The sequence below is a fragment of the Danio rerio genome, chromosome 25 (genome assembly GCF_049306965.1).
Source record: "Danio rerio strain Tuebingen ecotype United States chromosome 25, GRCz12tu, whole genome shotgun sequence".
NCBI classification, from domain to species: Eukaryota; Metazoa; Chordata; class Actinopteri; order Cypriniformes; family Danionidae; genus Danio; species Danio rerio.
In genome coordinates this window covers 25,177,122-25,188,617 of record NC_133200.1, presented here as the reverse complement: position 1 = coordinate 25,188,617, position 11,496 = coordinate 25,177,122, and the positions used below count along the sequence as shown (strand labels likewise).

Sequence of the window (11,496 nt, the reverse complement as noted above, 5' to 3'; positions counted from 1 at the left end):
TTCTAAAAAAAAAAAAAGTCAAATGAAAAGAGCATGTTCAATATAAAACAAATATGTGAACACTTCAACACGTGGATGCATACATTTTGCAAACTCCAAGTTGAACCTGCTGCAGTTTCCCTCCCCCACCCCTCTGTTCATGTGTATGTGTGTGTGTGTTAAGCACACATCCCTCACAGCGCCTCATTCAACTCATGAACGCGCGGCATTTGCAAACACGTGCTAATGACGCAATCAATTGGAGACGCCTTTTCCCGCGAACTCATCTCTCCAGGGAGAGCAGGTAAATCAATTTATGTATTTAAATGCATAATTACTGCTTACACGACAAAACATTGCCTTTGTAAGATGTATGTTTAGTGCTTATATTCCTTTGTCGATTATATTTGTTGAAATGTATTTAATAGCAATGTTAGCTGTATACTGTTTAACACACTACATTTCTGTTGATCAAAATAGTGTTTGCGTGTGCTTGTGTGGTTGCCCCAAAAATAAAATCTTTATTTTTTGTTTAATATGGTGATTATTTTAAATTACTTTAAGTAAATAAGCCTTTTAATGATGTTAATTAGCTTTCCCAAACGCACAGAACATTATATATATATATATATATATATATATATATATATATATATATATATATATATATATATATATATATAACGTCTTTATTATATCAAAGTATATATAATTTTGAGGTGTGTAAAGTTACAAAAACATGAAAATGGTTCATGTGGGTCTAGCCCTGTTTTCAGTCTAAATAACAATGTATTTATAGCTTTGTTTAACGAATATAGGAAAATTAATCTTGGATGTGATTTACATCCTACCTATTCTGTTTTTAATTACATTATGATTTAATTTCTGATTTAAATTTTTAGATAGAAGTACATTACTAGATCTATGTGAAATCATTTGGGTTCAGCAGAACAATAGACAATATATAAAATGTATTATGCTATTATTATTATGTTATTTATTAGCATAATATAATTTATTATATTTATTTTTTCGTAAAGTCTTTATAGGAAACATGCCCTTTGTCTTCATGCTGGGAGTAAGAAAAAACAGAAAGCGTAAAATACCTCAAGAGGATGCAGAACATTACATTTGTTGTAAAAGTGACAAACCTGCAAGTGCAATTCATCAACAATTACAAAGGTAAGTTATACTCACAAACACTCTATCTCTCTGATAATGAACATGTACAATATTGACATTATGGGAACTCAAAATGCATTGAATAATTATTTATTATGTAAACTTTTACAGTTCTTTTTAGTAAAATCCATGTTGTGTTGCAGTGGTATTGTTAACAGTGCAACATTCTAAGAGACTTAATTGTTTTTCAATAATATTTTCAAGTTCATCTGGCCTACTACAGGTTGAAAAATTAACTGAAACTGTTACTAAAATTTAAAATATTTATAGGTCAGTTGTACTGTACGTTAACTCTGTGCAAGAAGGCTTTAATAGTAAACATTAGTTAATTAAAAGTATTGGTAAAGTTTAATGTTAATCTTAGGTGATGATCATTTCTTAATGCTTATGTATGTGTTAAAATTATAGTAATCTGATTACAATCGTTTTACTAAAGTTAGTCGTTTTACTAAATGGGGATAATAACTAATAATATTCAGTTGTATTATTTTATCCTTTATAAGCACAGTAACTGTAATGAATCTGGCTTTTTTTCTCACCGTTGACTTTAATCCATTAATTTTATTTTAAAGTGTTACCTGTTGTACTTTATCATACTTTTGCAATTAAATTGGGTTGAAACATTTATTAACTCTGAACATGTGTATATACAACAAAGCACTACATTAATTATTTTTGCTATTATAATTGTTAAAGTAACCAATGCAAACCATACACACACTTAAATTAGTTTTTAATGTATCTGTAATGTTGTAAAATATTTTACAGATCACCAGACTTTTAATTTTCAGCCAGGCACTCCAATGGCTTCCAATGACATCTTTCCATTTCAAAATTGTCACGTTTAAGATCTGATTTCTTTAAAAATCAGTAATCTTCACTACCTGTTATATTTATGATATGAAGTGGGTTTCAGATCGGACAAGAAGCACTGCATTAAAGTCCATTTCCCCCCGCCATGTCTTTAAAATATGAGTTTTTTACCCTGTATTTTGGTTGTTGCTAGATCAGATATGGTTGCAGCCGAAAGTTAACGAAAACTATTTATATTATTTCTTAAATTTCACATTTGTTGTATTTTATTAACGTCTATCCCCACCCCAACCCTAAATCCAACTGTTACAGTAACGTAAAAACAGTAGTTGTATTGAGTATTATTTATGCTGCTATTTATTAAAATACCCAATACATTTTATTTTTTAAAGCCTACCTTCACCCCAACCTTAAACCCAACCGTCACAGTACTGTAAAAATATTCATTATTGTTATATATTCATTCATTCATTTTCTTTTCAGCTTAGTCCTTTTATTAATCTGGGGTCGCCACAGCAGAATGAACCGCCAACTATTCCAGCATATGTTTTACACGGCGGATGCCCTTCCAGCTGCAACCCATCACTAAGAAACCCATACACATTCATTCACACTCATACACTTCAGACAATTTTTATCTTACCCAGTTCACCTGTACCACATGTCTTTGGACTGTGGGGGAAACCGGAGCACCCCGAGGAAACCCACGCGAATACAGGGAGAACATGCAAACTCCACACAGAAACACCAACTGACCCAGGCTTGAACTAGCGACCTTCTTGTTGTGAGGCGACAGCACTACCTACTGTGCCACTGCGTCGCCTATTATACAGTGTCATAAAAATGCTGCTATATGGATGTGCATAGCACATACCAGCCGGCCACGTATTCGATTTAGACTTTACCCAGTATTTTCAATGGAATTTCTGCGCTAGCCTTTTGCTATACTGACGGCGCTAGTGGTTATACCATCGTTCATCTAATTTTACGCTTGAACAACTAAATGAATGCTTTAGTCTGTTTAACTGAATGTATTGTAATAACATTACAACATTGATGATGTACAAACAACTTTGTGAAATTGAAAATATCCACATTAAGCTATCACCGGAAGTTTATCGTTGGCTTTAAAACTCTAGCTGTGCAGAGAGCCCATTGTGCATAAACAATTTTGTTCCAAATCCCCGTTAATATCTAATCTTTGTGCTAACAAACAATAGCGAACACAGTTGGGCAAGTTACTTCCAAAATGAAATGCATTACAGTATATATATATATATATATATATATATATATTAAAAGTTACTGCCATTTCTTTTTTTGTAATTGGTTACATGACAATATTAATATCTCAGAAATGCATTACACTACTTTTGTATTACTTTTAGGTTACTTTAACCAAAATACCCACAGAAGTACGACTCTAATGAATAAAAGTATTAATTTTCAATAGTATGTCTATGTTTTCAAATACATTTAGCTATATATTGTAATTATTCAGAGAATTTTTTGTTTGCACAAGGAGTCTGACAACAGCCAGTGCTCCACACAGAGATCTGGTCATTTATTTGACATATTTTCTTTTAAATATATATTCATAGTGCTTCATCTTTTACACATTTATATATATGACTGTGTAACCTTAATCACTTCTGGGGATGGGGACTTTTTACAGTAAAAGGTAGCAATTTTATTTTATCCAATAAATGCATTGATAATATCCACAGATTTTTAAATAGTCAATCAAATGAACTTAAACTATTAAAATTGCAACAAACATTTGTTTTGGCCCAAACTACAAAAACAAACAAATTTAAAACTAGTTTAAACACACTGGTTTAATCATCTATACATATCATTATAACTATATTGTATAAATATTATTTCAAAGACCTACATCATGCTAACAATTAAAAGCTGAATGACATGACATAACAGGCGATTGCCCTCTGAGTGCACCTGAAAAGACATGAATGACACTTCTCATAAAGCTTGAGAAGCATACAGGACAAGTAGAACAATTAGTTCAAATAAAAACACAAAAGTCTGTAGAATTTAATGCAAACTCAAAAAATGCAATTATGAACCAATGATAATTAATTTTCAACAAACTGCAGCTAATGAACGTCTTTTGTTTAGGAGGATGAGTTTTCACCACTGAAGCTTTATTCAGAGGGGATTTTGTTCTTGAGTACAAGTTTGGGTGGTGAGTATGATTAGCCGAAAGGTTATTAAATATGTTTAGATGTGGTTAAATAAATGAGCAAATAAGCAAACATAACACTGCCGTGCCCCTATGCCAGGGATCACCAAACTTGTTCTTGGAGGGCCGGTGTTCTGCTGGTTTTAGCTCTAACCCAAATCAAACACACCTGAACAAGCTAAACAAGGTCTTACTAGGTATACTTGAAACACCCAGGCAGGTGTGTTTAGGCAAGTTGGAGCTAAACCCTGCAGGGCACTGGACCTCTAGAAATAAGATTGGTGACCCCTGGCCTATGCTATAGTATCATGATCGGTGATCTCAAAGGTGGATGATATGAAAATTGTGTATCACCCAACAATAATGTCCAAGCACTGCACAACTCTGAACAAGTTCGACCCACGCATGTGCAAGGCAGGCAATTCTGTAATCTATCAGCTTAAATATATCGGCCATATTTTGATATCAGACTGATGACCATAACATAAAAAAAAAGCATTTATCGGCTGATATTGATATGGCCGATAATATATTATGCGTCTCAAAATTTAAGTATTTCTGATTCTGATCATTCTGATTACAATCAGTTCCCATATTTGATTGCAATTTCATTAAAAATGTTCCTCACAGACATAAAAAATATTTTACAGGAATTGAGAAGTGAAATGTAAATTAACACTTATAATCAAATCTGTAGTTTTAGTGAAATAATTAGCAAGTTTTAAAATAGAATGAATTCTCGATACTATTGTTAACACCTCTTTGAAGATGGTCACAGAAAAAAAAATAGTACATCTTAAATGTATAAACTTTAAAAATTGTTTGTATTTTATGCTTAGTGATTGTTTTATGTTTTACAGCATGGATGCATCGAAAGAAGATGGGTCTTTAGGGAGACTTGTAAATGATGACTACAAAGCTCCTAACTGCAAAATGAAAATCATATCTTTGCTGTGTGCAACATACTTCCAGGAGAAGATATAACCTACAATTATGGAGATTCTGGTTATGGTGAGTAGGGGTCAGTAATATGAGTCTACAGAAATCAGTAGGTTCACTTACCAATTGTCTATATTATGAAACATAAAATTCAACCATAATTATACGGATGCTTTATTCTGTAATATTGACAGTCAAAATAGCAATACTGACTGACATGTATAAGTAGAAAGTCTGGTCAGAAGGAATATACAGGGTTTCCGCGGGGTCTTAAAAATTCTAAAATTAAAAAATCGAAATTTAAGGCCTTCAAAAGTCCTAAATTCACTGTTCTAAGTCTAAAATATTTTTGCACAGGTCTTATTTTTGCGATGTCCATGTAACGCTACATCTAAAACTCATTTAAATTCTTTTTTTGTTGTTGTTGCTAGGTTTTCAGGGTGTTGTAGTTCTTTATTTCACTAGTCCAATTGTAATTTGCGTTATTACAACTACAAATAAGACCGACATGCCCTATACCGACAATTGCTAATCAGCTTTCTGTTATTGAACTCAGTGCGCGCGGTAAATGTGATGTCATCACTGTGTTTATGGAGGTCTGCCAGCCGCGACATGATTTTGGCTGGCAGAGCTCACAAAATGTTTTTTCAGTTCGTGCGGTTCAAATTTTATTTGAATTGAATATGAAACACTTTGAAGAGATTTTGTCTGAAACAGGTATGACTGTACACACATAGGGCTGGACAATAATTCGATATCAATATATATCGCGATAGATTTTTTTCAATAACAGTGATGATTTTTAAACCCATTTCCGGTATTTCGATATACATTTGCATACATCTGTTTTATTATAGATAAGATCTTATACCTTGTATCATTTGTCACTGAATGACTTTTTCGTGCTCAGAATGAGCGTGATGTCACTTGCGTGATGACGTACATCACAGACACGCTGCCACTGCCAGCGCTCAGAAGTTAGTTAAGCTGCTCCGTCGCAGAATGCTACAAAATGTGTGCCCTGAATACTGATGTGAATGAACAAGCTTCCACAACTAAGAATGCAGACAAATTAGTTGATGAGAGAGGAAAGACGAATGCAGTGGTGTGGAAGTGATTCAGCTTTTTAAGTTTCGATAAACGTTTAGTTTCGGTGCTCTGCAAAATGTGCGGTAGAGTGGTGCCGAGTCTGCCGACTAACAGCGGAAACACATCAAATCTGTTCCACCCGATAGAACATACTGAGAGTCAGAAGCAATGACAGAAGATGAGGCATCATTTAAGTTTAAGTCAACCTGTCGCCTCACCATCCACCTTCCCGACACAGATGGCTATGAGGCACCGTGTAGGATCTAAATAAAACTTTGCTTATCAACACGAGCATATAAATTACTCGCATATAAACCTATACTATGTTCAAAACATGTATGAAACTTGCGCATTTATAAACTTGATGCATGCCCATTGATACACCCATTGATACACCCATTAGGGCTGGACAATGATTCGATATCAATATATATCGCTATAGAATTGTTTTCAGTAACGTGATATGAGTTTTAAACTCATTTCCGGTATTTCGATATAAATTTGCATATATATATATATATATAAAATAATTATATTTTTAAGATCTTATAGATTGCATTAGGGATGTAACGGTATCAGAATTTCACGGTACGGTAATACCTCGGTATGAATGTCACGGTACGGTATTTATTGAATCATTTACAGGAAAAACAAAACTTATGAAAATACTCCAAAAAAGTGCCAAAAGTGTCAATGACATACAAATTAGCCATCTATCTGTAACATTTGAAACAGGAACTTCAATTTTAATAACAAAAAAATATTAAACCATGTAAAAAAATAAAGTTTCAATTTAGTATTGTTAAAAACTCATCACATTCAACATTTAATCACTCACTCACTCACTTAGATAGAGATGGGTTTTAAGGAAAATTATCTTATAACTATAATCTGGTAAAAGCTGGTATCTCTGGGTATTTACAATGTCCCCTGCAACAGAAAAAAACCCCTCTCATTTAGGACTGAGGTTTCTGGGACAGAGATATGACTTGACCCAGGTTGACAGCAGTGGGTAACGTTGTGCATTGTCTTTCCCCCACTTGAGAGGACAAGCCATGAGTGAGATAGAGATCTCTTTGCGGTACAAGTCAATGTCTGCATCAATCTGAACAGTGCTGTGTTTCTGCAGTCCCCATGCAGTCCCCATACTATTAGTCGTATTCCCCAACTTGCAGGCACGTGCACACATAGGGCTCAACCTGTGCAGTGCACATGCCCTTTTTAGTCTTGGATAGAAAGTGCCCTTCCAAAATGATCAAAAGTGCCCCCGCGACGCGACACACCCTCCGTGCCGCTCTTCAGTAGGCGCGCGACAACACCGCTCTTGAGTATGCGCGCTCAACCCCCCCTCCCCGCTTTACAGTACGCGCGCGACAACACAGCTGATCAGAACACGCGCGACAAAACCGCTATTCAGTACGCGCGCGACAACACCGCTATTCAGTACGCGCGCGACAACACCGCTATTCAGTACGCGCGCGGCGACAACACCCGCTTTATGTTCGATCATTTCCAGGTCTTTTTCATCCTCGCTTCTAGCAGCACACTTCATTTCCGCATTACTGGATCTGTAGCGACAACAGACCGCAAAGAATGATGGCAACCCCAGGGCTGATGGGAATTGTAGTTTCCACTACCTCCCGTTCGCTTCATTCGCCTGAGCAAATTTTCTCAGAAGACCTATAGTTTTATCGAGTCATGCGACTACGCTAATATCGGAAAAAATTAATATTGCGGTATGACGGTATTTACAATACCGTTACATCCCTAGATTGCATCATTTGTCACTGAGTGACGGTCAGTGCTCAGCCATCAGAAAGAGCATGATGTACGTCATCACGCATGTGACATCACAGACACGCTGCCAGCGCTTAGCACAGCAGTTGGTTAGCTACGTCGCAGAAAGTTTGCCCTGAAGTGTGCCCTGAATACAGATGTGAATGAACAAGCTATATATATATATATATATATATATATATATATATATATATATATATATATATATATATATATATATATTTGCACAGGGCTTGACATTAACTTTTTTGATCACCAGTCACTGTGGCTAGTAGATTTCCAACTTTACTAGCCACTCTGCATTTTCACTATCCACAATTTTGTTGTTGGAAAAATATATTTTATATGCATAAGTTTGACGTTGACATGCTAAAATTACTTGATTTAAATTTTGTGTTATGTCCACGTGTTCTCAATCATTTCACTTTTTGTGTGTCGAGTATGAGGTTGCTCAATGAGCATGAGCAAAGGAGTCATGGTTTCATAGTGTTTGCACGACTAGCATGACTTTTTTTAGAGCTCAAAATTAACGGTTTACCAAATTTATCTCTATAACCATACAAAACAATAATTATTTCTTAGACACAAATGTTTAATGTGTCAAAACAAGCAAAATATAGCTGTATACTATACTTTTTATTTAATAAAACATTTCTTAAAAAAGAAAGAAAAGCAATTGACTTTTAAAAAAATAACTATTGTCATGTATCAAAAATATTTACAGTAATCTGTCGTGGCTAATGATCATCCTCTCATTTGGTATTCACTTGCTTTCTTCTGCTCACGTGATCACAATTATTTTACTTCTCGATTCTAAGATCACATTTGCACGCATATTGGGTCATCCTTATATTGTCGAACCCTGCTTTTAGGAAAACTACAAAATTGAAAAAAAATTATTTTCAAACAGGCAAAGTGGCTTGTGGGAGTGACTGTCTAACACGACAAAGCTGAAATCTACCTGAATTTGGCGTGTTGCCGGGTGTTAATGTAAAGCCCTGTGTGTGTGTGTGTGTGTGTGTGTGTGTATATATATATATATATATATGTCTGTTTGTAAAGGCTAAATACAAAAAAGAGAGTGAACATTTGAAAAAGTTAACAAGTAAAATTTTTTTAAACCTTTTTATTAAAAGAAAAGTTATAAGAGCCTGGAGGTATTATAGACTTTGCAAATTCAGTTTGCAGACATTTGTAGGTACAGACATCTATTGTGTGCGTTCTTGGCAGTTTTTTTATGTCTTTTTAATATTGTCCATATCGATATCGGAATTATATCATATCGACCGAAATTAAGAAGTATATTGTGATATTTGTCATATCATCCAGCCCTATACACACATCTTCTTTATGATCAGTCCATGCGTGATCATAGGGAGAAGTAGAACCAGATGACCAATACTTTTTGGCTAGAAATTGCAACAGCAGTGGGAAAGGACGACAGTTTTTGTAAAAGTTTGGAAAAACCTGAGGGATAAGTTTGTTTAAAAAAAGAGTCCATGCAAAAGTGTAGACCCAGTTGGTTTTAATATTACAGAATGTTTTTCCATCATGCATAGGTTTTACACTAATGTATAGACCTATATTACAATTTCGAATTTAAAACAATTTACAAGTTACAAACTAAAATTAAGTAACAAAATTTTGCCTAATTACCCTAACCTGCCAAGTTCACCTAATTAACCTAATTAGGCTTTTAAATGTCACTTTAAGGTGTATAGAAGTGTCTTCAAAAATATCTAGTCAAATATTATTTACTGTCATCATGGCAAACAGAAAATAAATCTGTTATTAGAGATGAGTTATTAAAACTATTATGTTTGAAATGTGTTGAAAAAAAAATCTGCTCTCCATTAAACGGGAATTGGGGAAAAATAAACAGGGGGGCTAATAATTCTGACTTCAACTGGAAAGGAATGTATGAATATATGTATCAGTTTACAGTATATTGATGCCCAATTTCTAGGCTTTATTGGTAATAACTAAACTAGCCAGAAAGTCATGTGTGAATTGTTGAGTGGGCAAAATAAAAAATAAAAAACCTCAATATTTTTAGTGAGTGTACTTGTTTTCTGTTTTTATTTCTGCCTTAATAAAAAATATAATTGTAGAGCAACCCAAAATCTGTTGCCATTAATATTTAACTTTAATGGGTAGAACTGTCTGAGATATGAAGAAAAGCATGTGATGCATCATTTAGATAAAAAATGTATTTAAAAAATCTTGAATGGTTATAAAAATCTTTATAATTAATTATAAAATAATTAAAAACGATTATCCTGAATGATATTAATGATATGACCTAGTTCCAGAAGCTTTTTACTTCTCTGTTTATTTGTCAGATTTTACTGTCGGTTTCTTCTTCTGATCTCTTTATGTGTATGCGTGTTTTTGATATTGCGATATAGGTCCTAAATTTAATACTTAATGGTCTTAAAAAGGTCTTAATAAGTCTTAAATTTGACATTATGATATCTGCAGAAACCCTGAATATAGAAAAAGAAGAATATACTTGTTCTGTCTTGACAAATATTTCTGATTTCGATATTCTCTGTTTTTTTTCTGACATCCAGTCCCATAATGCTTCTGTCTCCTCACCTGCTTTGGACAACGTGAAGATGAGTGATCCTCACAAACAAACTGAGCCACAACAGTCAGACAAAGCAAGAAGATCAGGGAATAAGACGGTAACCCTTTCATTCAGGCACCAGGTAGCCTATCTAGTGATATTTGCTGCTAAGTGAACAGGGCAGAGTAACCAGAACAAGGTAAGACAGACCCTTTGGCAGGTTTATTTAAAATGTAATCTTGTTCTAACTATATAACATCATACAATTGTGTCTTAAAGCAATTTATTTAAAGATGAAAGGATAGCTCAATTATGTATTTTCACATGCCAGATATTCTGGAGTTAATTCATACAGTATGACCAATAGTATACATACAGATTTTACTATAAAAGATTGGTTAATTACTGGCAAGTGATAGTTGGACTGCATAGTTAATCGTAAAAAGATGGCGATCTCGATTCGAACCCCTGAACGTCGATGCGTGAACGACATTTAAATGACCATATTGCAGTTTGGAGTTATGTTTACTACAAGATAGGGTTGTGCCGATTGACACTAGTGTTGTGTATCGATGATAGGGAGAGATATCACAGAGAGCTGAGGCCTGACTATTTTAAAGATGATGTTTGGTTCGTTTCACATTTATGTAGACCTATTACATGTGTTAAATTCATTTTTAAATAAAAGATTTATTATTAATATTATCTTGTTGTTGATGTTATTCTTATCAGAATTAATAATCAATTAACTGTAATTTGTCCAGCTTTAGCTGTGTCCGTCAGCATTGCCTAACCGAGACTTTCAGACTGCAGCAGCAATCATTTAAATTGAAAATTGCCTGCTCAAAGAAAAAAATACAATGATTTTAAAATTGCAAGGCGAGTATTACCTATATTCACAATTTTTACCAAAATCAGCATGTCA

General features: G+C 34.1%; 1 long non-coding RNA gene across 1 annotated transcript; it reads left to right on the top strand.

The window, feature by feature from the left end:
• Positions 1 to 233: 233 nt before the first annotated feature.
• LOC101882916 (uncharacterized) lies at positions 234 to 11,272 on the top strand. The gene is made up of 5 exons (XR_659969.4): positions 234 to 283; positions 1,020 to 1,161; positions 4,114 to 4,180; positions 5,038 to 5,188; positions 10,576 to 11,272. It is a non-coding gene; the product is annotated as an uncharacterized lncRNA (long non-coding RNA).
• The last annotated feature ends 224 nt before the right edge of the window (positions 11,273 to 11,496 follow it).